The sequence below is a fragment of the Pituophis catenifer genome, unplaced genomic scaffold (assembly GCF_029215685.1).
Source record: "Pituophis catenifer annectens isolate HBS135680 unplaced genomic scaffold, rPitCat1.0.hap2 SCAF_8, whole genome shotgun sequence".
NCBI classification, from domain to species: Eukaryota; Metazoa; Chordata; class Lepidosauria; order Squamata; family Colubridae; genus Pituophis; species Pituophis catenifer.
The window spans coordinates 50,598,819-50,614,899 of NW_027256888.1; positions in this window are offsets into that span (position 1 = coordinate 50,598,819).

A 16,081-nucleotide genomic window follows, 5' to 3' on the forward strand; every position below is an offset into this window, starting at 1 on the left:
ATTTCTTTACAGCAATAAGGACCATTTAATTCTTCTAATAGTTATGTTATAGTTCCATAACATTGTGTATTACTTAAAAAAAATACTTATTTCTAAATTTACATTGTTTCTGCATAGTGTTTAATACTTATAACTCTGCAAATTGTTCATTGTTGTTATGAAAATATGAGCATAAGTATTACATTTCTTTTCATATACTGTATTATGTAAACTTATTTTGGTATTCATTTTTATCAGAGATGACAAGTAAAGTTAGACACACAGCTGATTAGCACCAAAAAAGGATTACATGTACCATTATTAGTGAGTATCACTGAACTTGAAGCTCAACAGGGCAGTAAAATCAATATAAGGCTAATGCCCAGATTCTGACTGACATCTGTTAACAATATCACTGCAGGTTCTCAAAGATACAACTGGTTTCAACGTTTTTGTATGCCATGCCAATTTTGATACTAATCATCTCTTAGATGCGTAGCTTAAGAGAAGTAAATTCCATAGCTCTGAAGATGAAAATATTGGATGTCAGCAGATTTTTCATGAGAAAAGCAAACAAAGCAAAATAAAACCCAGAATTAAGGAAAGGAAATGGAGTAAAATAGCACCAACTTCTGTCTAAAATTTAAAAAAATATATAAGGGTAATGTCAAGATTCCTTTGGGTCAAACCTTTGAAGCCAAGATAGATTATTTTTTTACAATACTAAAAAATGTTTTGGAACATATGCTTCCATATTCTAATTGCAACATTTGATTCATCTAAGGCAATCTGCAGATTTTTCCATTTTCATGTGTAGATAAATTATGTGTTAAAGATTACATAATATGAAGTGTTTCTTTTAAGAGAGAGAAAAGAAAGATTTTGTAGCTATAGGAACACCAGAATGTATGAATATAAGTATCAGTGAATGTCTTTACTTTCTTTCATTTTTTTAAATGTTTATTTATTATACAGATGGCAAAGAAAAAATAAGCATATGTGATTCATGATTGAATCTTACATTTTCTTCTTCATGTCTCTCTAAGTTGAATCAACAGAGATTCATAGCAGAGGCTTTTAAGGCATTATATGGAAAGTTCTGAAAGACAAAACTTTAAATTATTTCAGAATAAGAGAACCTGTCTTTCTTAACTACCTTCCTTAGAAACTCTGAATGGGACAAGTAGCCTCCTGCTGCTGAGTGCAGCCAATCCATACAATATCACCCGCTGAGCTTCCAATCAAACTGACACAAAACCTGTAATTTTTACAACAAAAGGAAAAACTTCAAAATGACTTCAATTTCCTAAAGAAACTAGACAGTTTCCAATGTTGCATTAAGCAAAATCCTTTTGAAAACATTGGTGTATCTCATTGCATTACCATTCTAACAGTTATTGTATATACCATAGTGAAACTGCAAGATATTATTTTGGGACGGTAATAGTGCAACATATACCCACATCCCTTTACTAGTAAGGGCCCAATGAAGAACAAATAACATGAACAAATAACAGAACACATTTTACTTGGTCTCAAGTAAAATAAAATATTGTAATGAATATTTGTCTGTTTTACAGTTTTCTTAAACTGATGATGGCTTCAGATGATGATGTGAAGACTGTAATGAAGAACATACTGTTTATCACAAATTAATTCCCACTCTTCCCATTTGTTCAAACATATTGCAAATGTTATACTCAGAGTTATACTAGTGATCACTGTGGTAAAGTATGAAATATTACGAAGACAGAAATAACTACATAATATTGATTAAATATTTAGAAAACCATGGAATTTAATAGAATAAATGATACAATAATAAATAGTAACTATACTTATCAATGATTAATGATAATTGTTGAGGCTTGGGAAATGTTGTACATGAAAAAAAAAATGTTTTCAAGAAAGACAAAACTCACCCATAGGCTTTTTAAATGATATTTTGCAATACATGCCATATTAACAAGAAAGCTGAATTAAAGATGGAAGACTTCATTCCACATTTTATAGCACTCTGGAAATACGTTATATAAGCAATAGTATATTGGGTTAAAAGGAAATATCACAATAGAAGCTATTTATTTGTCTTAATTATCCTTAATTTTACTGACCTTATAATTAACTGATTATATGAACATATGCTGATTCATTTGCAAAGGAAATCAGTAACTTTATTTATTTGTGTCCTGCCTTTATTATTTTTACTTTGTACAAGTACAAATTTGTACTTGTATCCTGCCTTTGTTATTTTTACACATAACTCAAGGTGGTGGACATATCTAACATATATCCCTCCTCCTATTTTTCCCACAACAACAACAACCCAATAAAGTGAATTAGTCTGAGAGAAAGTGACTGGCCTCATTTCATTGCTAAAATGAGATTAGAACTCATGATCTTCTACTTTATAGTCTGCTGCCTACTAGACCAAATTGGTTCTCCAACTATGTATATATTATATCTATACAACAACAACGCAGCTCACCAGCTCAAATCCCCCTACAACTCAGACTAAGCTGAGCACAACCAAGCCCCCACCCAAACAGAACACACACCCAGCCAATCAGAGCACAACCAACCCCCCATCCAATCAGAGCACAGCCAAGCCTCTAACCAATCAGAACACACCTCCACCCAATCAGAACACAGCCAAATTCCCACCCAATCAGCTCACACCCCCACTAGCAGTTAAAAGGAAGAGACAGCTGCGATCTCACATTGCTCCTGGAAGCACGAAGCCGAGAACACCAGCCTGAAGATGATGAATGAGACTTCGTCGAAACGTCGCCAAGACACTTCCAATTTTACGTGGGAGAAGACCCGAATAACCAAAGACCTACATACAAACACCCGCGAAAACCTGAGAAAACATATATCTATATACTCTATATAATCCTAAAACTCTGATTGTAATTACCTTTAACTAGATGAAACAGCGTATAATAGGACAACATTTTTGAACCAAGGTATATCAAATAGGCTAAATTACAGAATGTGTACAAAATCTGGGACTCGTGACTTTTAAGGGAATGAAATTTAGGAAAGCTGTATCTGCTTCCATAATTCTGGCTGCTGTTATTGCTTTTGTTGCTTCTGGCAACAAAAATAATCTATGCAAAGATTAAAATATGTTTACATTTTAAAATCTCAGCAATACCAGATATTTGTTGCCCTTGTAGCTGTTAAGCAACATTTTACCCATTTGATGGGTAACATTGCCTTTTGGTCAAAGAAGCTTCTTGGCTGAGAATCAAAATGTCTTTAAAGAAAAACCAGAAAGTCCAGTTGCCTCTTGAAAAAGTACCTTTGGGACAACCATGACCTGGATGACTGAGAACCTCCATAGACATTCATTTTCTACCATTAGTGAATTCTGAAAATGTGTCATTACTGAATGTAATTAATAATGCATTCAAATATTCAAGGAATTCCCTATGAATGCTGTTCCCTATTGCTTATAAAACATAGTTCTAGATTATATTATTATTATTATTATTATTATTATTATTATTATTATTATTATTATTATTATTATTATTATTTATTGAATTTGTATATTGCCCTACTCCCGAAGGACTCAGGGCAGTGAACAGCCGAAAGATAAAATACATATAATACAAATGTTAAAAAACCATTAAAATACAATTAAATAATTTGGCCCATAAAACAAAATTTTAAAACACCCCAAATTTATAAGACAAATTTAAAATTTAAAAAATTTAAAACAGTTTAAAAAAGAGATTAGGCCAGGCCGGCCTGCTGGAATAGGAATGTTTTGAGGGCACGGCGGAAAGCGCGCAGGTCTGTGATCCTCCGTATCTCCAGGGGGAGCTCGTTCCAGATGGCAGGTGCTCCCCCTGAGGGCTGCCAGTCGACACTATTTGACCGACGACACCCTAAGAAGCCCCTCTCTATGGGAGCGTACTGGTTGGTGAGAGGCTACTGGTGGCAGAAGGCGGTGTCGTAGATACCCTGGTCCTAGGCCACGGAGCGCTCTAAAGATGGTAACCAAAACCTTGAAGCGCACCCGGAAGACCACCGGGAGCCAGTGCAGCTCGCGCAGGAGGGGGCGCCACATCGCTCCCATAACCACCCGTGTGGCTGCATTCTGGACCAGCTAGAGCCTCCGGGTGCTCCTCAAGGGGAGCCCCATGTAAAGAGCATTGCAGTAGTCCAGGCGGGAAGTGACGAGGGCATGAGTGACCATATTTAATGAGTTCCGATCCAGAAAGGGATGCAACTGGTGAATCAGGCGAACCTGATAAAATGCCCTCCCGGCCACAGCCGTCAAATGTCCTTCTAAAGACAGCTGTGAATCCAGGAGGACACCCAAGTTGCGAACCCTCTCCATGGGGGCCAATGACTCGCCCCCAATAGTCAGTGATGGCACCAACTGACCATATCAGGATGTCAGAAACCACAGCCACTCGGTCTTGGGTGGGTTGAGCCTGAGTCTGTTTCTCCCCATCCAGATCCGTAAAGCTCCAGGCACCGGGGCATCACTTCAAGGGCATCATTGGGGTGGTCCGGGGTGGAGATGTACAGCTGAGTGTCATCAGCATACTGGTGGTACTTCACCCCAAAACCACGGATGATCTCATCCAGCGGCTTCACATAAATGTTGAACAGAAGGGACGAGAGGACTGACCCTTGTGGCACCCCACATACAAGGGGCCTCGGGGTCAACCTCTGCCCCCCTGCCAACACAGACTGCAACCGGTCGGAGAGAAAGGAGAACCACCGCAACACGGTGCCCCTACCCCTATCTCTTCCAGCCAGTGCAGCATGATACCATGGTCGATGGTATCAAAAGCCGCTGAGAGGTCTAACCAGGACAGAGTAAAAACCCCTGTCCCAAGCCCTCCAGAGTTCCTCAACCAATGCGACCAATGCCATTTCCGTGCTGTACCCAGTCCTGAAGCCTGATTGGAACGGATGCAGATAAGCCAATTCATCCAGGTACTGAGGGAGCTGTCGTGCTACCACACTCTCAACAACCTTTGCAACAAAGCAAAGGTTGGAGACTGGACAGTAATTAGCCAACACTGCTGGGTCCAGGGAAGGCTTCTTGAGGAGAGGTCTCACCACCGCCTCTTTCAAGGTGGCGGGAAAGGCACCCTCATTCAAAGAAGCATTTATAATCCCCTGGAGCCAGCCTCATGTAACCTCCTGAGAGGCCAGCACCAACCAGGAGGGACACGGGTCCAATAAACATGTGTCAGCATTCAGTCTATTCAGTATCCTGTCCACGTCTTTGGGAGTCACAGAATCAAACTTTTCCCAGATAATATTCTCTAGACCTGTCTCCATCCTCCCCCCGAATCTACCCTGTCAGAGTCCAGATGTTCCCAAATCTGAGCGATTTTATCATACAGATACTGTACAAAATCCTTGGCTCTACCCTCCAAAGGTCCTCCCGTGCTTTCTAAAGGAGCAGGGACAGGGTCACCTTAAGCAGGGCGGCAGAGCGAGTATCTGATGATGTAATAAGAGTGGAAAAATAATTACATTTTGCCTCTATGTAAGTCTTAATATGAGACCTTACCACTGTTCGGTCAGATTCAGACTGGCTGGCCCTCCAACCACTCTCCAGGCATCTTCTCCGGTGCTTCATCTCAGCGAGGAGCCACCATCTTGGGCATGCGCAGAAGCTTATGTCCCCTTATGTTTTTTATGCTTATGTTTTTTAAAATAAATTGATTAATTCCCCATTAGGTTGATAGAGAACAGGTATTTTTTTATTATATTTTATCTCACATATGTTTGGTTGTCTCATTAGAATAATTTTTTCTCCTGGCTATAAGATTAGTTGAAAAATAATTAGCTCTAGGAAAGTCAGGTTCCATTGGCTTTACATGCTTTTATAACACTTTATAGCAACCTGTTAGAAAATACTTCCCAAAATAATATATAAATTGCCATTTGATATTATTCAAGGAAACACTGATGGACCATTTGAAAGCAAAGAAGCCTTCCATAAAGTATTAATTGAACTTTAGCCAATTCCATTTAGGGTTGGCTGATTTTTTATTCACAGCTGTAGAGGAAACACAAAAGTAGCAAAGCAGATGCCTCTTAAATAGAAAATTGTTGCAATTGCTTTGCATAAGTGCATGGCATAAAATCAAAGCAAATTGAACAACTTCACTGAAATCACCAGTTCAGACCTTACTGCAATACAAAAAAATTATAATGATGAAAAAGGAGCAAAAAGGATGCCATGCATTTATGCAGAAACACCTTTCTGCAAAATTTCACACTATTCTTGGGAAAGTCAGAAATTTTCTCTCCTTCTTTTACTCTTTCTGTCTCTTTCACTTTCTCTTTGTCACACACACACTTCTCCCACATAACACCTTCATATATAATACACCCTGCCTCCTCAACATAAAACAACTTATCTCTGACATGTCATTTTAATAAGTTTTAAAAATGCATTAGATAAATTGTGGAGTGCTTCATAATAAATTTTATAAATCAGTTTATAAAATGATTGCTTTAATGCTCAGTCAATGTTCAATTCTTAGCTCAGGTTAATACTAGTATTATTTGAGTTTAAGATTTACTTATTTTTATAGTTTTTTTATTGAGCAAAATAAATATCAGCTTTAAACATTAGTGAAGCATTTTTGATTACATGTCTATATATCTGGATATGATATTTTTTAAGGCTGAGATCTATTTAAGTTGAGAACTATTTTTATTCTAAGCATCCTTAAGAGACAGATTTTTAGAGTAAGAATAATCAGATTACTCATTATATTCTGGTAACAAGATTGTTTTCTATTCTTCAAACTGTGACATTTCAAAATAAGTCACAGTTTGATATGGTGGTGTTAGAATTTCCTTTCCACTCATATCAATCCTTGGACTTATTCATATTACTCATTTAATGCATTGCAAAATAGCCTAGCAAACGTTACTTGATGGCAGAAATTTAACAGGGTTGACCTGCATTCAGCATCTATTCAGTGTAAATGTGACTTTTAGTGTGTTTTCCTAATGTGATTTTAGCATTATTTTCTCCTTATGATGGTTCAAGTGTTTCTGTCTGTTTTGCTGGGCAATTTACTTACATACTGGGTGATACAAGCAGTACTTAAGCTACTTTCTAGAGAAAGGAAAGCCTTTTCAATGAAGTAAAGAGTTTCCTGATCCCTAATGTCTTTTACAGTATCACTTTAACAGCAGTGCTGAAAGAGCTTAATGGTTATAATCATTGCCTCTCATGCAGAAGGCTACAGAAACATTCTTAGAAATAACAATTATTTCTAAGAACTAGCTGGTCTTTTCATTAGAATTCCCATCCCATCCCATCCCCAAAAATAAGTAAACATGGTAGAGAAAGCAGGAGCCATGGAAAATTTGTGGCCCGGATGCACTGCTATGATGAAGGAATGTTTAGGCTGCTTTCAATATGGATTTGGACTTGACTGTCTTCAGGTTTTATTGCCAGAGGATGGGGCCATGTTTGTTTTGCAATATCTTATAGACTGTATGTTTCACCTGCCTCACCACAGTTCATTTCTCTTGGTCTTTGGCCAACATTTTCCTGGCCAAGAGTGGCAGGAGATGGAGTGGTTTAGCTACAGTGGTGGCATTGATGGTAAAACCCAATCACAAGTTTATGAACTATCTTTCAGTTGCTTCAATAGTGTGTGGGCCTGTTGGCTAGAGTTGGAATTGCATCTCTTGCAGTTTTCAACTTTCAACTGAAAGACCAACCAGTATTCTGGAGACTCTAGCTGCAGCATGGTGAAGGAGAATAGTACAAAATGATAGGCTACTATGGATCCTCTCTTCCACCCATCTACTATAGTTTTTTGCATTTTTTTCTGCTAAAAATGCATGGGCTAACATGATGCCACAATGGTTTGAGCTTCATTTCTTGTTCCCACTGAAGCACAATTCTCTCCCCTAAATTAGCTTCTTATAATATATATACTATACACAACCACAAACACAATATTACTAACCCACAGAAAGGAAAATATTTTTAATTATCAATTCCTTTTTTGAAACAGGAAGGTGGAAAGACACAACAGCGAATGAATGTTCCAGTATGAGGATGTGATTTTCTGCTGTTTGGTCTAACTTGCAAGCAATTGCCAAAGTTCCTCAATCTGTGTTAGATTTCCTTAAGCTTACAAGAATCATAAAATTGTAGAATTGGAAAAGATCACAGGGATCATCTTATCTGTCTCTTTTTAATTTGCAGGAAAGCCTTTTAAACTATCTATGAAAGTTGACTTTCTGTGACAGGAGCAGTTTAAGGACACACTGCAGATATGTCCCTGATCTCACATTGCATTCAAGTAGACACAAAAAACACTTCATTTCACACTTCATTCTTTCTTATCTGCCTTTGATTTTTAGCTTGAAGATCATTTATGCTACAAAATTCAAATGTAATATTGTCTGAATTGCAGTCGGCCACTCCAAAATTGATAATGTTATCTAAACTGAACTGTTTAGATAAGTTTTTAAGAAGAGAAAGTATTGATTGCATTTGGTATATATATGTTTATATTAATATCTATGTGATTTATTGAGCAGGGCAGGGATTTATCAAATTGCAGATGATGAACAGTCCATCTTCAACAGGATATTTTGGGAAAAATTAATTAAAACTATTTTGTTTTTTTCCACCATTTCTATATACTCTGAGACTTCTTAGATTACTGCATTTATTAAAATTTAATTAATGAGCTAATTAAATATCATCAGAGAGTCTGGGCTAAGAGACAAAATTAATTATACACAGCTCCCTGCACAATTTTCTTTTCTTTTCTTCTTTTAATATAAGTGGCAGTTTATATCAATGTCAGACACATCATCATGTAAAGTAATGGTAGCTTCATATAATCATCTTTACATAGGCAGCCAGCCAGCCAGTATGATACTTTTGATTGTTCAGAAAGTACCACATTGTTGTTTCATTGTATTGAAATACCTTAATAGTGCTCATTTTTAATCATGTTTCTACGGAGAGAATTCCCAAAAATTGTGTCGGGAACAAATTTTATTACTATTTTAGCTAATATGTACTTTTTAACCAGAATGTACTTTAGAAGATGGCAGTACTTAATCAACCTTGTAAAGGCCCCAAAACTAAACAAACCAAGCCTAGTTAATATTTGAATGGGTGACCACAACAAAATTTCAGTACTGTAAATTTATGTTGGCAATACAACTGCATCTGATCAAATAGTCATCAAGCTGAGTTCTCTTTTTTTGTTTTTTTGCATTAGATTCATCAAGACATTATAAGATTTGTCAGATGAGTAGTCTTTCTATCTCCTCATCTTTCTCAATATAATTAAAATAGATGAACTCTGTATTAATTGTTTGTGGATCTATTTTGAGCATGTTCTGAACAATCAATTTATTTTAAGTCTTTGAGCCTTAAATGTATAAAGAAGCATCATCCAGTCAGTACCTATTCTTTGGAACCATTCAGTGACAATCATTTCATGCTAACCAACAAGGTCATTTTTAAACATTCACTGAGTTATCATTACATTTGTGTATTATAAAACATGGGTTATAACCACCTCTTCTGAAAGTATTTTAATTTTTGTAATGTGACAGTAATTTGTTTTAATTTGTTTCATGATTGTACACCATCCAGAGTCATTTGTAGTGATGACGGGTGACTATAACGAACTGCATGAATGAATGAATGAATGAATGAATGAATGAATGGTAAATAATCCCTATTAAAGGATAAAATAATACTGGCACAAAATTAGATTACAACCTTCCAATTATATTTTATATATTTGAAGTTTTCTTCTAGCCTTCTATTTACTTTCAAAATAAAATCTTCAGGTGTAAGTCAACAAATTAAATTCAGTGACCTGATAAGTATATGATATGGAAGGCTGTATGCACTATAGCCCTTCTTTTTCTATTTACATGCATCTTGCCACTGAAAGAAAAAAAAAAGATTGACGTGTCATCAAATTGTAGTTGACTCTTTAGCAATGACATAGATTTTCTCCATCATGATCTGTCTCTAACCTGGTCTTTTGGGTCTTCCAAGAATACACTTACTGCCATTGTAACTGTCATCCTTTCAAGATAGACCAGACCATGTGAAACCAAAATTATAAAGCCAATGCTACTTTTATTATTAAGCTACAGTAATAAAATGTTTCAAATCAAAACACTTTCCCACTCTCTTCCTTTATCTTCATGAGAAAGATGAATGGAATGGAGTGGAGTGGAGTGGAGTGGAATGGAATGGAATGGAATGGAATGGAATGGAATGGAATGGAATGGAATAGAATAGAATAGAATAGAATAGAATAGAATAGAATAGAATAGAATAGAATAGAATAGAACAGAATTTGGCTGTTGCCACATATTGTTGGCTCATATTTATGGTAAGTGATCATCCGCTAGGGAAGATCTGCCTCAGACTCCCAAATTACATTTCTACCCCAGAATCAAATTTATTTTATCTGATTATTGCCTTGGTTGAAGCTATTCTTCAAGGTTATTCCTTGTGCTCATTACAGGAACTGAGTTAATCCACTTTGTTGTGGCTTATCTTCTTCTTGTCTTTCCTTCCATGAAGAAAAAATACAGTACAGCAATAAATTTCTTTCTATAAAAATACCTTTTATTTAAGAAAGAAATCATTTTTATTATACACAAACAAAACTTGCTGACATCAACTGCACAGAAACCATGTGTCAGTGGAAAATAAATGGTAACTTAATTAACCTATGTTTCAGGATCATTCCATTGTTTAGCTGCATTTGTTAAAAATAAGGCACATACTCGTTTGAAATGAGGATAATAAATCTCTATAGAAGTTGTAAGTCATTTCATTTTTCTGTAAAATGTCCAAAGATCATAAAGCATTCACTATTTTATCATAGTAGTGATTAATTGCAAATGACTTTAAAGAGAATTCTATCTGTCATTAAATTAAGTGCTTTGTGGAGGTTACCATTTCAATTTCAGAGCATTCGTTAATATTACTGCAAGATGCTGAGATTCAAAAAGCCAAGCTGTAAGTGAAATAAGAAACAATGCAATCAATATCAGAAACATACATTTATTTATTTATTTATTTATTTATTTATTTATTTATTTATTTATTTATTTATTTATTTATTAGATTTTTATACCGCCCCCTCTCCCGAAGGACTCGGGGCGGTGCACAGCCAAAGTTAAAAACATACAATATAAACAATTAAAATACGTTTAAAACAGAATTAAATCTAAAATGGCTCCCCAATTTAAAATGCCTTACCCATACCCCTATAAAAAGACGAATTTAAAATTTAAAAATTTAAAATTTCCACATTTAAAAAGGGGGGAGATTTAGGCCAGGCCAGCTTGATAAAATAGAAAAGTCTTAAGCGCGCGGCGGAAGGTGCGCAGATCCGGGATCCTACGTATCTCCGGGGGGAGCTCGTTCCAAATCGTAGGTGCCCCCACAGAGAAGGCTCTCCCCCTAGGGGCCGACAGCCGACATTGTTTGGCCGACGGCACCCGGAGGAGCCCCTCTCTATGGGAGCGTACTGGCCGGTGGGAGGCTATTGGTGGTAGCAGGCGGTCCCGTAAATAACCAGGTCCTAAGCCATGGAGCGCTTTAAAGGTGATAACCAGAACCTTGAAGCGCACTCGGAAGACCACCGGGAGCCAGTGCAGCTCGCGCAGGAGAGGTGTCACATGGGAACTCCATGTCGCTCCCATCACCACCCGCGCGGCCGCACTCTGCGCCAGTTGGAGCCTCCGAGTGCACCTCAAGGGGAGCCCCATGTAGAGAGCGTTGCAGTAATCCAGACGAGAAGTAACGAGGGCATGAGTGACTGTGTGTAGGGAGTCCCGATCTAGATAGGGACGCAACTGGCGGATCAGGCGAACCTGATGAAAAATCCTCCCGGACACGGCCGTCACATGCTCTTCTAACGACAGCCGTGAATCCAGGAGGACACCCAAGTTGCGAGCCCTATCCGTGGGGGCCAATGATTCGCCCCCAATAGTCAGCGATGGCATTAGCTGACTATATCGGGACGTCGGAAACCACAGCCACTCGGTCTTGGATGGGTTGAGCCTGAGCCTGTTCCTCCCCATCCAGATCCGTACGGCCTCCAGGCACTGGGACATCACTTCAAGGGCATCGTTGGGGTGATCCGGGGTGGAGATGTACAGCTGGGTGTCGTCAGCGTACTGATGGTACTCCACCCCAAAACCACGGATGATCTCGCCCAGCAGCTTTACATAAATGTTGAACAAAAGGGGCGAGAGGACCGATCCCTGCGGCACCCCACATATGAGGGGCCTCGGGGTCGACCTCTGCCCCCCTGTCAACACAGACTGCGACCGGTCGGAGAGAAAGGAGGAGAACCACCTTAGTACGGTGCCTCCCACCCCCAACTCTTCCAACCGGTGCAGCATGATACCATGGTCGATGGTATCAAAAGCCGCTGAGAGATCTAACAGGACCAGGACAGAGGAGCAGCCCCTGTCCCGAGCCCTCCAGAGATCATCAACCAACGCAACCAACGTTTCCGTGCTGTATCCAGGCCTGAAACCCGACTGGAACGGATCCAGATACGACGCTTCATCCAGGTACTGGGGAAGCTGTCCCGCAACCACACTCTCAACAACCTTCGCCACAAAACGAAGGTTGGAGACTGGACGATAATTAGCCAATATTGCCGGGTCCAGGGAAGGCTTCTTGAGGAGGGGCCTCACCACCGCCTCCTTAAGGGCGGCGGGGAAGACACCCTCACCCAATGAAGCATTTATAATCCCCTGGAGCCAGCCTCGCGTCACCTCCCGGGAAGCCAGTACTAACCAGGAGGGACACGGGTCCAACAAACATGTGGTCGCGTTCAATCTACCCAGAATCCTGTCCACGTCATCTGGGGTCACAGGATCAAACTCATCCCAGATAACAGTCTCAAGACCTGCCTCCGTCACTCTCGCTGGATCTACCCAGTCAGAGTCCAGACCTTCCCGAATCTGAGTGATTTTGTCATACAGATACTGAACAAAGTCCTCGGCTCTTCCCTCCAAGGGGTCCTCCCGCGCTTCCTGGTGGAGCAGGGAGCGGGTCACCCTAAACAGGGCGGCCGGGCGATTATCTGATGACGCAATAAGAGCAGCAAAATGCGTACATTTTGCTGCTTTTATCGCCACTAAGTAAGTCCTAATATGGGATCTAACCAGTGTCCGGTCCGATTCAGAAAGACTAGCTCTCCAACTACTCTCTAGGCGTCTTTTCCGGCGCTTCATCTCCCTCAGCTCCTCGGTAAACCAAGGAGCAAGGCGAGATCCGCGCCGGGTCAGAGGCCGCAAAGGCACGACTCGATCCAGGGCCCCAGCGGCCGCCCTATCCCAGGCGGCCACTAGGTCTCCAGTCGAGGCGTGAGCCAGAACCTCAGGAATTGGCCCAAGCTCCGTCTGGAACCTATCGGGTTCCATCAGGCGCCTGGGGCGGTACCATCTTATCGGTTCCGCCTCCCTGCAGCGGGGTGCCGCGGTACGAAGGTCAAGGCGAAGGAGAGAGTGATCCGACCATGACAAGGGCTCGATGACTACATCCCCTATCTCAAGATCACTCAACCACTGTCCAGAGACAAAAAGCAAGTCCAGTGTGTTTCCCCCAGTGTGCGTAGGGCCATGAATTAGTTGGGTCAGATCCATGGCCGTCATGGAAGCCATGAACTCCCGAGCCACCTCAGACGTCTCGCCCACAGACGGCAGGTTGAAATCCCCCATGACCATAAGTCTGGGGGTATCAACCGCCACCGCAGCAATAACGTTGAGTAGCTCAGGCAGGGTTGCTGCCACGCGGCAGGGAGCCAGGTACGTGATCAGCAAGCCCATCTGAACCCCATGGCCCCACTTCACAAGGAGGGACTCACAACCAGCTGTCTGAGGTACAGTGGTCTCCCTGGGCCTAAGGCCTTCTCTAATAATAACCGCTACTCCCCCGCCCCTCCCTTGTGACCTCGGCTGATGGAATGCGCGGAAGCCTGGTGGGCATACATGTGTGAAGGATGAGAAAAAAACAACCAGATAACATTTTAGTAACATTGTAAAAACATAACAAGTATTTCAGATATTGGCTTTGTCACATAGCAAGTGCAGTGTTTTTTAGAATTGACAGGAATAAGGATTGTTAGCAATACAGAAGAAAAATTACAACACTGCTAATTATCCTTTATGCCTTTATCAGCAACTGTACTAAAAGATTAACTAGTGAAACTATTCATAGAATAAATGGAGGCTTTGGTTTAATATATTACAGATAATTTTGAGATTTTCTACAATTACTTTGTCCACGTCTGAAAGAGGTGATTGTACACCCCCTTCTTAAGAAGCTCTTGCTAGACCCAACAGTTCTGGAAAGCTATTGCACTGACTCCAATCTTCTTTTTTTAGGGAAGGTTCTTCAGAAAGTAGTCAGACAGCACTAGTAGATGCTAATGCTATCCTGCCACTCTTCAGAGGAAATACTCTCTTGTCCTTCTTTTTGCCTGTTCTTTTATCACCTAGATACACTCTGATGCAACAAAGATGAAAAATACTAATGCAGATTTGCTCTGCAGCAGACTTAAACTACTAAAGAAAATATGATACAGCTGCTTGGTAAAGATCTGAAAGACAAAAAGAAAGAAAGAAAGAAAAAAAAAAAGAAAGAAAGAAAGAAAGAAAGAAAGAAAGAAAGAAAGAAAGAAAGAAAGAAAGAAAGAAAATGAAACTGGCAGATAAGAACAGGGAGATGCTGAAAGAAAATGTCAGGAGAGGAGAAATTTTAGACCTAGATTTGTTTTATCCCTTCAAATGTATCTTGCCAATATCTGTCCTATAACACTGTCACAAATATATGATCAGAAGAGTAAGAGTATTATCACCATGTGTATTTGTGCAGAACAGATGGCTCCATAGAGCTAACCATTGCATGCAAATCTGTATTTATAAAGGCTGTTTGCAAACAGACGTTCTTTTTCAATACTGGAATGCAAGCAACATGGAACCCATTGTTCAAGTGTCTGAAAGATAGCACTGCAGGGTGAAAAAGATATGTGTCAATGAAAATGGAACAGACATAAGCAGCAACAGTGTTTTAATAGAACTTTGTAGGTATATATAGTTTCAGCAAGCCCAAATTTATGCACTAGCATTTACATGAATGTAAGTTTAAGAAACGAGACATCAGAAAGGGCATCCGGCCAGTAAATACTCAGCTCCATACAGTTGCCTCAATTCCACCTTGATATAAGGGATTACAGAACATTAAAAGAAAAAGAAAAGTTTAAGAAACTAGAAATTCATCTCACCAGCATATGTGTACAGCATACGTGTAATGTCGAAGTGATGATTAACTAATAAATAAAATACTATAGGTAAAGCATGAAATTTTGAACTAGAATTTGTCCATTATGTTTATGTAATTAAGGCAGTCCCCTTGGGAAATAGGCAGATTGTACACAGATGTCTGAACAAGTATTAGCTAACAGGTAAACACTTGTAACCAATATATATTGTGCAAGTGATGTAAATATGCTTGAAATTTCTTTGTGTGTGTGAGAGAGAGTGTGCATGTGTGTATAATTCTACTTACATATCAAAAATATGATATTTCATCAGCTATTATTTAATATGTTTACATTAAACAAACTGAAGCAGCATAGAGGTTAGAAATTGTTTTATTTTTATACTGGAGGTTTTCAGGCTATTGGCTTTCATAACTCTAAATCCATTTCTACACTGTGAAGTGCAAACATGGGATTGATAAACTCTGAACATAACCTTTGTAAACAGTGAGATATGAATGCCTTATATCACCAGTTTAACACCACTGACTTATCAGGTAGACAAACTGAAATGTGAGACCATCATGTTCTCAATGGTTTCTCATTATTTTTGTAAACTACTTAAGTGGAAATTGTCTACACTATAGGTCTTATTAAAAATAGGCAATATTACAAATGTTAATAAAAAACTCTTAAGTCAAATGTCTGTAGGAAGTTATTATTAAAGTACATAGTAAGAGTATTGTATGTACTGTATAGCTAAAAGTGTAGGAATTTATCTATATGATTAAATTGATAAGTAAACAGTTAAT